Raw genomic sequence first — 11,968 nt, forward strand, 5'->3', positions numbered from 1 at the left:
ACTACAGCTGTGCACCACTATGTCCAGTCTTGGTGGTCAGCTCAGCCTGACCTGAGGACAGGGCTGGCATGGCACATGGTGCTGGGGATCAAACCGAGGTCCCTGCACTTGCCTAAACAGGCACTTTAGTCCACTGAGCTATCTTGCTGGCCCCAGTGGTTCATTATTCTGATAGCATTCAGCTATTCTATTTTGTAAATAGCAATAGCAAACTATTGTGATTGTTCTGATGATTACTTAGAGTGAATCCTTTGAGATATGTGGAGCAGCGCTTCTGGGACAACAATGCTGCACTATTACTACAATTAAAACATGAATGGGAATTTCCTTTCACATAAACTATACTTTATAAAGAGAAGACACAGTCTACAGACATGACAATATGCTCACACAGGTTGATGACTCTTGGAAAGAAAGAAAACCTGAGGAGGAAATTTCAGGCCCAGGCAAGGAAAAGAGCTGAGAAGTTTAGTATTCAAGAGGCGATAGGCTTTGAATGTACCTGCCTCAGTAATTGTGGCGTGCCTGCTTTCACCTCTTCTTAGCAGTGTTGTCTTGGTTGTGTCATCTTTTCTCTTGCAGATACATTTCCCACTCATCCACGTGGGACTGATCCCTCCCCTACACAATGGGAATAATGGAGGTCATGTATGCAAGGTGCTGCTTGCTTCTGCCTTATAATTAATGTTCAATTTATTTATTTGGGAACTGTTGTTATAAACTGCTGCACTTTTATGGAACTTTCAGCTGTCTTCCACTTGGTGTGATACTTACAAATAACGTTTCCTTCTTCAACTTAGAGTTTGGTGTGTGATGGTTTTTAAGTGATGACTATATACTTAGTTGGTCCTAAAACAGATGACATTTTTATTCTACAAATTCAGAAGAAGCAATGATATATTTCTATATATTTTTTAAGAATTTAATTGAAGTTGACTCAGTTTTTTTTTTTCTCTTGTTCTTGGATTTTATTTTTATTTTATTTTTTTCTAGCTTTCTTTTTTCTTTCTTTCTTTCTTCTTCTTTTTTTTTTTTTTTTTCGGAACCAAGGATTGAACTCTGGCCCTTGCGCTTGCCAGGGAAGCACTTATTCCACTGAGCCATCTCCCCGGCCCTCTAGCTTTCTTTTTTCCATTAACTTTATTGAAAATCAATAATAACATATCATATTAAAAATTGTAAACAATATTGAAATGTGAAAGATATAAGATGTAGAAGAGTGTTTTTTAGAGAAATATTTCTGAAATGAATGCATTGCATGAGATTAATAGATTGCACACTTTAAATAAATTATTTACAATCTTAAATGAATATAACAATAAACACTGTCCAAAATAAAAATGAAGAAGAAAGAAATCACAGATCAGTTATATAATAGTTCACTCTGTCAAAATCAAGAAACTTATATTCATATAATTAGAATTCTCAAAGTAGAAAGGGGTAGGCAATACATATTTAAAGATTTAAAATTTCTGAATTTAGTTGAACTTATAACACCACATTTCCAAGAAAAATGAACCTTTTGCACAAGAAGTTTGAATAAAATCATACCAAGATACACAAAAATGAAATTGTCCAAAACTTATTGTAAAGAAAAAAATCATTAAAGCATTTACATTAAAAATATTAGCTATGGAAGAACAAAATTAGTACTGGAAATTGAACCCAGGACCTTGTGCTTGCCAAGAAGGCCCTGTGTCTCTGAGCTACATGTTCAGCAATTCACTTGGTGTTTTCCACATTGGTTCAGCAAGGACTAAAATCTCAGTACAAAATTGGGATTCCATCAGTTTTGAAACAAATACTTAGTGTGGTAGGAAGTGTGGTCCAGTCAGGAGCTAACCTGGTGTGGACTTTTACGGTGAGGCTCAGGGACTTCTTGCCAGTTTGGGCATTGGCCTCTGCTCAGACAGGGATCTCCAGTGTTTAGAGATTTGGTTTTCCCAGACTTATTCATTTGCCATAGAGAGTAAGTCATGCCCTAAGACGCTAATAAAGAAGAGGTTCAAGGATCCTGCTATGCATAGGACTAGATGCCAGGGCTGGGAAACTAAGTCCTTCTTTTTTCTTTCTACCCCTAACACTGTACTACCCTCCACACTCATCTCATTATGAGAATACCTCCCATAATCTACTCAAAACCTTAGAATTATGAAAACCCAATTCAGAAGAGTGAAGTCATCTTCAGACAAATTCAGAGTTTGCTCCACAACATAAACTCTGGCAGCTAAGAAAACAAGCAAGTTTACCTATATCCTTACAAGAAAAAAACATAGAATAAACTTGTCATATATCAATTTCTAACATGTGCAAAGGGGGAATTTTAGAAATGTTTTCAAGGTACATTTTGCAAATTTAAAATGGGTAGACACATTCCTTACTTAGGACTGGTAATGGGCAGTTTGGGAAAAGAATTCAGTTTTGGATTTCTTTCCTAAACTCTCTGTGTTATTTTTCTTATTGTAAACTCTTTAGCATAGGTTTATATTTATAGAAAAATTGCGAAGAGAGTGTGAAATGTTCCCAAGCACTGTATATCCAGTTCTCTTAGTATTAGTATCTAACGTGACTAGGTACCCTTGCTATAACTAATAAATAAATACATTGACATAATTTTAAACAAGAAAGCTCAAATACTGCATTTTCCTCTTTTTTATTTTAAGGGCTACCCAGGACACCATATAAATTATGGGTGTCATTACTTTTAGACTTCATGGCTCCTTGGTCTCTTCTTGGCTATGATAACCTCTCAGACTTTTTCTGGCTTTTTGAGACCTTAGAAGGTTTTAGGGGTTCTAGTTGGGTGCAGAGTAGGATCATCATATTCTGCAACTTTTTTTTCCTGACTTTTTCCATATTAGAGAAATTATAGTTTGTGGGGCAAGAAACTAAGCAAGTAGAGGGCTATTCTTACCCATCAAGAGCATGTACTATCAAAGTGGTTCATCTTTTGTACTCTTAACCTTGATCAACTGGGAAAAATGATATTTATCAGGTTTCTAAGCTGCAAAATTAAGCTTGTTTTCTACTTCCTACCCTGGGCTCTTGGGGAGAAAGACACTACACATTATTCACATTTAGGGGGTCTAGGTAACGGTACAACTTTACTCTTCATGGGAGATTTGTCTGGTATACCTCACTAACCTCCTTCTTTCTTGTAATATGATATTTGATTTCGAATAAGAATATATTCTTGGTCTTTATTCCCATTTCCTGACACCTAGGGCCTAAAACTTTGGAATCTCCTAAGTGATCAGTGTCTGTACATTAATGATAGGACTGATGGGTGAGATTCCCTGTAGAACTTCAGGATGGAAACCAGTTTTTAGGGAAACCAACAAAGTCATTAGAAAAATTGGAATTTTCTGTTCCGACACCTGGGCTCCAGGCCGAGGAGAGGGCTGATTGTTGGGGTGATCAGCAACGGCCAGGGATTCTATCAATGTATACAGCAAGGCTCCACAAGTCCCCTGTGGCTGATGCATGCAGCGCTCCCAAGTCAGTGTGCATGTGGAGTACAAGGAACCTAGTTTGCAGGGACGCGGCATTGATCATCCACAGTCCTGTGTACACCATGTCTTGGGTATACCTCCATGGACTGTTTCTCAGTTTTAGCCTTTGTAATAAACTGGCAATCTAGAATGTAGAACCCTTTCCTGAATTCTGCGAGCCATTCTAGGGGGTGACTGCTCCTGAGGAGGGCTTGTGGGGACAGAAGCTGGCTAATGTCGGGACCTACCGCTTGTGCTTGGTTTCTGAAGTCAGAGGCAGGCTTACTGGGTTGTGCCCTTGACCTGCGGGGCCCGAACTAACTCCAGATAGGGTCGGAATGGGGTTAAATTGTAGGAGTGTGTACAGGTGGGGTCTGCAATGTGCTGGAGAATTTCTTGATGTGTGGAAAAGAGCCCCTGTACATCAGATGTTGGAAGTCTTATGAGTGTAGAGAAGAAACTGGTTGGATATCTATCTATCTATCTATCTATCTATCTATCTATCTATCTATCTATATCTATCTATCATCTATCATCTATCTATCATCTATCTATATCTATATGTCAATTCATTCATTCAGAGACTTTCTCATACTGATATAGACCAATTCCCACCATTCCCACTTACTTTCCATGTTGGAATGTAATTCAATATGATGTTATTGATTTTGTTCAATTTTTTTTTTCTTTTTGTACCAGGAATCAAACTCAGGACCTTATGCTTGCCAAGCAGGAACTTATACCACTGAGCTATCTCCCCAGTCCCGTTTCCGTTTTTATATTTAATAACATTTTCTGTGCTAATTTTTCATGGTTGGCATACACTATTTTCCTTTGTACAAATGAAATGTGTAAACACTTTTAGGCTTGACAAACTGTAGTTTCTGTAAATACTCTCAATGTCAAGTAATATTTTTTGTTGTTTTTGGGATTGAAGAAAGAAAAATGTTGCCAAATTTAGAATGCATGGGTGAACTGTGTGCTTAGAACTGTGAACTCAAGAAAAAAAAAAAAAATACTGTGAACTCAGCATGACCTCTCCTGGTTTTCAAATATGTTTACTTGCTTTTGGCAGATGACCACTTCCTGTTTTTATAAGAGAAAAAAGAAAAAAAAATCACTAAGGTATGAAATGTCAAATGACTCTACAGTACAATATTTTGTTGATAGAAGATTATCTCCAGTTGGATTTGATTTCCTTCAAAACACACACAAATTTGAAATCAAGGCATTTAAAAGGATATAACCTACAATGAGTTGTACTTCTTTTACCTGCAAAATCTTTGAAAAATGATTCAATGTACATGAGATATCAAATCGTGCTAGGATTATTATCTAATAATTCTTACCTTTTCTTCTTGAACTTATATTTAAAACCTATAATGGTAAAAGTTTTCTTTAAAATTCTCATGCAGTCATTATAGCTAAACTTTAGGAATAGGTGGATTAAGGCAGACAGTAAGCTAGTGATCATAGGTACTAAATTTAAGATATAGATAATTCTGGCTTCTGGTTCTATCCAAGATGGACTAATATAAGCCCATTTTCTTTTTTCTGTTTTTTATGCATTTGGTACAGGGTCTCACTATGCAGCTTGAACTCGTAGTGATCCTCCTGTTTTCAGCCTCCTCAGTGCTGGGATTATAGGTGTGCGCCACCACACCTGGTCTCAGTGGCCAGCTCAGCTTGCCCAGGGGCGGGGCCTGCATGGCATGTGGTGCTGGGGATCAAACCCCAACTCTTGTGCTTGCCTAGGCAGTTGCTTAGTCTGCTAAGCTATTTCATCGGTCCTATAAGCCCATTTTCTCCCCTGATTACAGCTAGAAATAATGGGAAAAAATCCAGAAAAGATCAACTACATGATGATACCTAAAGCAAACAAAAATGGGGTGCAAAATGGAATAAATCATTGCTGAAGCGATGGGTAACGGAATGTGTTTTTTAAACTCTTGTTCCCTTTGGTAGGCTCAACTGCATGGCAGTGGCATAGAAGGTGAAAATTTCAGCCATAATCTGATATATCCACAACAAGGAAGTAAAGCAAGCTGTTCCTATAGCCTAAATAGTGGAGAGGTTCCCCATTTTCTTTCTTTCTATGTTAACCCAAGGACAGGACTCTTTCTCAGAGAAGCATGATACAGAAGGTGAAACTTGAGAGAATACCTGTTTTTCTGGCTAGAGCTGACAGAAAAAAGGTCTATGAATGTGTGAATGTTGGGGCATTTAGGCAGGACACTGAAGAAAGGAACCTCTAATTGTGTATCTGGACACATAAACGGCTAAGGTTTACTTCTGAGCAGCACAGTTTTCAATAGCCTTAAATACACATAACAAAAGCTTTATGAATTATGCTGTGGTTTGAGGTAATACCAAAGTCTCCTTCTAAACCCTGCATAGTGTGTTGGTCATAAACAGGTCCCAAAACAGTACAGCACAGTCTTCGAAAACAGAGTTTAGATTCATTGTACAAGAAAACAAGACAACATGTTACAACATAATTATAACTGAATTTATTATCTAAAAATACAAGCTAATTAACATTCCCCAGTGGGTTTTTAACAAGATCTAGAATTTATACACCATAATATTCAAAATGTCAAAGATATAATTCAGATTCAGCCCAAATTCAAAGAAGCAAAATAAATGCAACCTATTCTAAAAGGAAAAAGGTATTTAATGATGAAATGTCCAGCTTAATTAGCTATTTCAAGGGCCAGACTAAATATTGGTAAACACATTTATAATGGTTAGAAAAAAGGGTAGAAGGAAGAAATAGAAATAAAAAGAAGTGAGTGGAAATTGTAGAACTGTGAAAGATAATATCTACACTAAAAAGCCACCCAATGTCAGAAAAAAAAACATAAAAAAAGAAAACTGGGTCTTTGAAGCTATATTAATGAAACTTGCTCAAATTAAATTGAGAAAAAGTGAACAGAACTGCTGTTACCTGCAGCATAATATCAAAAGTCCTACTATATCACTGGAATTTTGGAATAAAAGAAAAGAGGTGCATGCACAAAATATGTGCCATGGAATTATGACTTAAAATTTTCCACGTATGGGAGAGGATGAAAGTTGACAGGCTGAAGAATTTGATCAAATCTCAAATGGGACGAATGAAAGAATCCGGGCTCAGACACATCAGGATAAAAGTATTTAAAAAATAAGAACCTGAAAATATCTCAAAAGAAGCTATCAAAACTGACATCTTGCCTATAAGAAAACTATGTGATCTGAATGAACAAAAATTACTGAAAGTAAAAGCTGGTGGAATAGGTCTTGAAAGTGACAGGAAGTAAACAAAAATCACAACCCCCCAATCTATCAATTTAAAATGTTATATCCATGGAGACAATCGTGGCCGAGTGTGTTTTCTGTTGCTATCACAGAACATCACAGATTGTGTGATTTATAAAGACATTTGTTTCTTAAAGACTTTGAGTACAAGACTGAGGGCTGAGATCATTTTTAGTGCGTACTGCATGACATTGGGCCTCCCATGGCGAGGAAACATGTGGAAGACCCAGAGCAAATGAGAAACACATTGCATCTTTCTACTAAGACTCTCCCAAGAGAGCATTAATCCATTCATGAGGGTGGAGCCCTCCTCCCCACCTAATTATCTCCTGAAAATCCACTCTTTAATACTGTTACAACGGCTATTGCATTTCACCGCCTGTTTTGGAGTGAGGATTTGAGCTGCAGCATATCTTTTAGAAATGGAGGCAAAATAAAAGTCTGAATTGCAGGTCAGATAAAAATATACTTCTTCATAAATCTGCCCTAAAATAAATTCCACACAGTTATTTAGCTTGAAGGGAATCAATAAGGAAAATATAATAAGACTAGGAAATACTTAGGCAAGTATTAAAAGTATGTTTTCTGGGCTGGATAGACAGCTCAGCAGATTAAAGTGCCTGCTCAGGCAGGTGCAGGGATTGGGGCTCGATCCCCAGGTTGCTGTGCCATCCCTGCCCCCTGGGGCTCAATGAGACTGAGACTGTGGCTGAGACTGGGTGTGGTGGCGTGAGCCTGGAATCCCAGAACTTGGGAGGCTGAAAACAGGGGGATCACTACGAGTCTGAGCTGCACAGTGAGACCCTGTACCGAATACATAAATTTAAAAAAAATTTAACTCTCTTAGATATGGATTGTTGGACATCAAAATTATGACATTCTCTGATGGAGTTTTCAATGCATGTAAATACATGACATTTGACTGATATAAGGGGATAAGATGCACTCATCTATGTATTATATTTTACTGTACTATAATGTAAAATACTTGCTATAATACTAAGTTAATATATTAATTCTAATTAGTGCACAAAAGATTATATATATATATATATATATATATATATATATATATATATATTATACAACAGCTTCTCTTTGAAATAATAACTTCTTCCTTCACCCTACCTCCATTCCTGGATACAACTTCTTTTCACCTCTCCCACACAAGGGAGCTCCTTAGGTGTCGCTAATCCCACCCCTTAAACTCCATTCCTAGCAAAAGTCTGTAAAGTCTCCGCCTTGCTGTCTCAAGTCAGAGGATCCCCCCATCTCCCTGCAATCCTCTCTGTGTCCTTCCTGGTCAATGGCAGGACAAGCCTTTCCTTCCCTTTCTTTTACTTCTGCTCCTCTGCCTTGCTATGCCGAGAAGTCTAACATACATAGGTTTTATTTTATATATCATGTGTACATTAGCATATTTTGTGTAGCTAGTATACAAACTTATTCCAAGAGATAAATAAAATTCTAACTAAAATTAAGTATTAAAATACTCAAATAATTTTTTAGAAGGCAGGAAAGGAAAATAGAGAAAAATCAGAGGTGAAAGTAATAATTGTATAGTGGACCCAAACTCCTTCATATCAATAATTATTCTAAGTTTAAGTTATCCAAACAGATTAATGTAATGGGTCAACTCACATTTTAGACTAAAAATGTAAATCTTGTATTTTCTGTTGTGTAAAAATATATACTCACCACTGTTCTAAGTTGTTTAGTAACTAGTGGCTGTTTCTTGCTCTTTGCTAAGCTAAAATTCCTGTAACCCTCACCAATTCCTGTTAACAAAGTTAGCTTACAGAGATGACTTCAAAAGGAAATTAAATGGGCTTTAATTTCTTGTAACCTTGGGCTATGCAAGGCTGCCTGCAGGTACTCAGGTGCAAGATAACCAGAAACTGAAAGAAAGCCCCAGGAAATTTAGTTTGAGTTGTGGTCACAATGGCCCTAAAAACATCACTGTGTGTCAGACAATAAATTTGTTTACCAAATAGAATGTGGTTTCAGGTTTTAACCCCACCCCCCCCTGCTCCTTGGGCTAGCTGCCTTTTGGTCCTCTCCTGTGTGAGAGCTGACTGGGAGCCCTGAGCTCAGTAATAAATGGCTCTCTTAAATTCCAATCTGGCTTCTGCTGTGGTTCCTATTCTGAGTGACCCATAACAATTGACAGAGTGTCAAACTGAATGAAAATATAGATAACTGGCAGCTCTATGATGCTTATAGGAAATTTACTTTAAATAAAAGATAGAGCTAGGTTAGAAGGAAAAAGAAGACAATGTATGCATGATAGACTTTTCACAATCAGTGGTGATAGGCCTACCCTAGATCCTCTCTGTGTTTTCAGAGTTAGCAAAGCCTTCCTCCCTCCCTTTTTATTTCTGCTTCTCTGCTGCACCACCACCAAAAAACCTAACAGATGGTAGGAGGAGTAGACAGAAAATAAGAAACACTTTATAATACCTGAACAACATTAGCAACAAAACTAGCTATCATGTACTGAACACTTCATCCAACAATAGAGGAAAACACATTCTTTCCAAGGGCAGTCGAAACAGTGACCAAGATGATACAAGATGGATTATGCACATATTTTCACATACTTGATGTTATCCATGTTAATCAAACTGTGTTCTCTGAATTGAGCTGGGAATCAGTAACAGGAACGTATCTGGGCATCAACAGCAAAAATGAAGCATAAGAATGTCAGGAACTGTGCAGCATCAAATTGCCCCATCAAACAGGAAGTTATGAGGACAATGAGGAAACATCACAAATATAATTAAATTGAAAATACAGCCTATCACAATGTTTGGATTGAGCTGCAGCATGGTTTGCAGGGAAATTTATAATACTAAATGTCTAAATTGTAATAGAAAGATGGGCTATCTCAAATCAATAATCAGTACTTGAGTAACCTTGCAACTGTGAGAAGAGAGAGAGAGAGAGAGAGAGAGAGAGAGAGAGAGAGAGAGAGAGAGATTCCAGCTGTGCACCAGACCTCAGGACAAAAGAATAAGCAAATGCAGCCACACACCTCCCTAGGGATGGGCATCAGGGATTGATATTCTAAATAGGTATCAGTTACCTTGAATAAGCCAGAAAGAGTCACTAACCCAGCCTCTGCAGGAAAAGCCCCTATTCTATATTCATGCCTGCTTGCTACTTGACTCGCTTCCCCATTTTGATTCCAATTTAACCCAATTTACCTGAGCAGTTATGCCTGTGATCTTATTGGGGGGCCATATCCCACCCACCTTGCAAGTTCCCATGCTTCCTGTCTTTGACACACCTCACTTCACGGTTTTTGCTCTAGAAAAGTCCCTAGAAAAGGCAGATTTCAGGCAATCCTCTCAAACAGAAGCTGTCTTTCTCCAGAATAAATATTTTGCTCTCTCTAAAAAAGAAAAAAAAAGCCAGTGCTTGAGCTTAGAAATGAAATATAGCTAAAGAATGAAAAGGAAGGAAAGTGAAAAATAGCACAAACAATAAGATCAGATTAATGTTTTTTGAATAGACCAAGCAATTAGGAAATTTCTAGCTGAAATGCCTAACAAAAAGGAGAAAGATACATACTAAAACAACCTGGTACAAAAACAAAATGTTGCCACCAACTGTATACAAGTTAATCACTAAGAAATAGTATGGACATTATAATACCAAAAGACTGACAATCAAAAATAAATAAATTTTGTTGTGTTTTCTTAAGATTACTACTTAGCTGTGTTGCTGTAGCTAATGTCTAAGTTAAATCAACTTAAGCAGAGGGAAAGAGCCAGGCATGGCATTCTGAGAGGCTGAGACAAGAGGAACCCAAGTTTAAGCTTAGCTTAGGGAACTTAGAGACACCTTGACACAAAGAAAAAACAAAACAAAACAGTAATAAAGGCCTGGGGGTGTAGTTCAGTGCAAAATCCCCATGCTCATTAGCCAATATCTCAAACAAATAAATAAACACACGAAAGTAAACTGAAATGTTTATTTGGGCTCACAGTTTAAGTGTTTTCAGTCCAGAGTCCATAGGCACCATTGCTTTGGACACACAGCAGCACCATATTTCATGGTGGGATTATGTGGTGAAGGAGGATGAATAATCTCTTGGTACTTGAGAAGCAGAGAGAGATGCAGAAGACCTGTGTCTCAGCTTCCACCTTTAATGTAAGGAGCCAGCTTCCTTTCACAGGGCCTGCGACAGATTCTACCACCTCCCAGCAGCGGTACAGGTGGGCTACCAAGTTCTCAGCTCCTGGAACTTGCCTGAAAAAGGCATTTCAGCTCCAGGCTACAGTAATAAATGCAAGTATAGTGTTTTGGGATGCATACACAGAGTAAAATGATCACTCTAGTGATTCTGATTTTTAAGAAGCAGTGTTCAATTTTGTACTTTAGGTGGGAGATTTAAAGCCAAGAACCAAGTTGGAAAGACAGTCTAACAGTACTATAGTTCCTGTGATGAATCAATGCAATTAAATAGAGATTTTCAGTGTTCCATGAATCCATGAGTTTTTGTGGAACTACTTCAGGGTCCTCTGTGTGTGTGTGTGTGTGTGTGTGTGTGTGTGTCTGTGTGTGTGTGTGTGTGTGTGCGCGAGCGATGGAGTGGAAGACTGTCTAGGACTTTCCTTGTCTCCACTATCTCCATCACAGAAGCTTTGCTTGGATTACATTTTGTTGGAGTTCCAAATAAAATTTTTCAGGAGAAAGTTTCATGGCTAAAATTAAACATGAAAATCTCCATTAAACAAACAAAAGAACAAGGCACTTCAAAAAGATCAGCAGGTCAGGCCACAGGTAGACAGCAAAATTCTTTACCCAAAGCTAGCGTGAGATAGAGCCTGAAGAATTTTTCCATGACCTTATCATGGGTAATTTGGGCTTTGAGAACAGGAACCTTAACTAAAGATCTGGTAGGGAGTTCAGCTGTTGATAGGAAAATTACAGGGAATTAGCCAACCGCGTCATTGAGGCAAAAACACATTTTGTGTTAAATTGGGCTGCAAAGGTCTGAACTGTAACTATGAAAAATATGATCTAATAAACTATGGCCTGGGACCAACTTTGATTCCAGAGACTGAGATGGGGCCAAATCTGCAGTGGGGTAATGTCTCCACTGATGGCCCTTCAAGAAGTGGTTCTTGCAAAGCTACATATAGCATCACCTAGACAATTCCTTTAATTAAAAC

The sequence above is a fragment of the Octodon degus genome, unplaced genomic scaffold (genome assembly GCF_000260255.1).
Source record: "Octodon degus isolate 3935 unplaced genomic scaffold, OctDeg1.0 scaffold00033, whole genome shotgun sequence".
Taxonomy (NCBI): Eukaryota; Metazoa; Chordata; class Mammalia; order Rodentia; family Octodontidae; genus Octodon; species Octodon degus.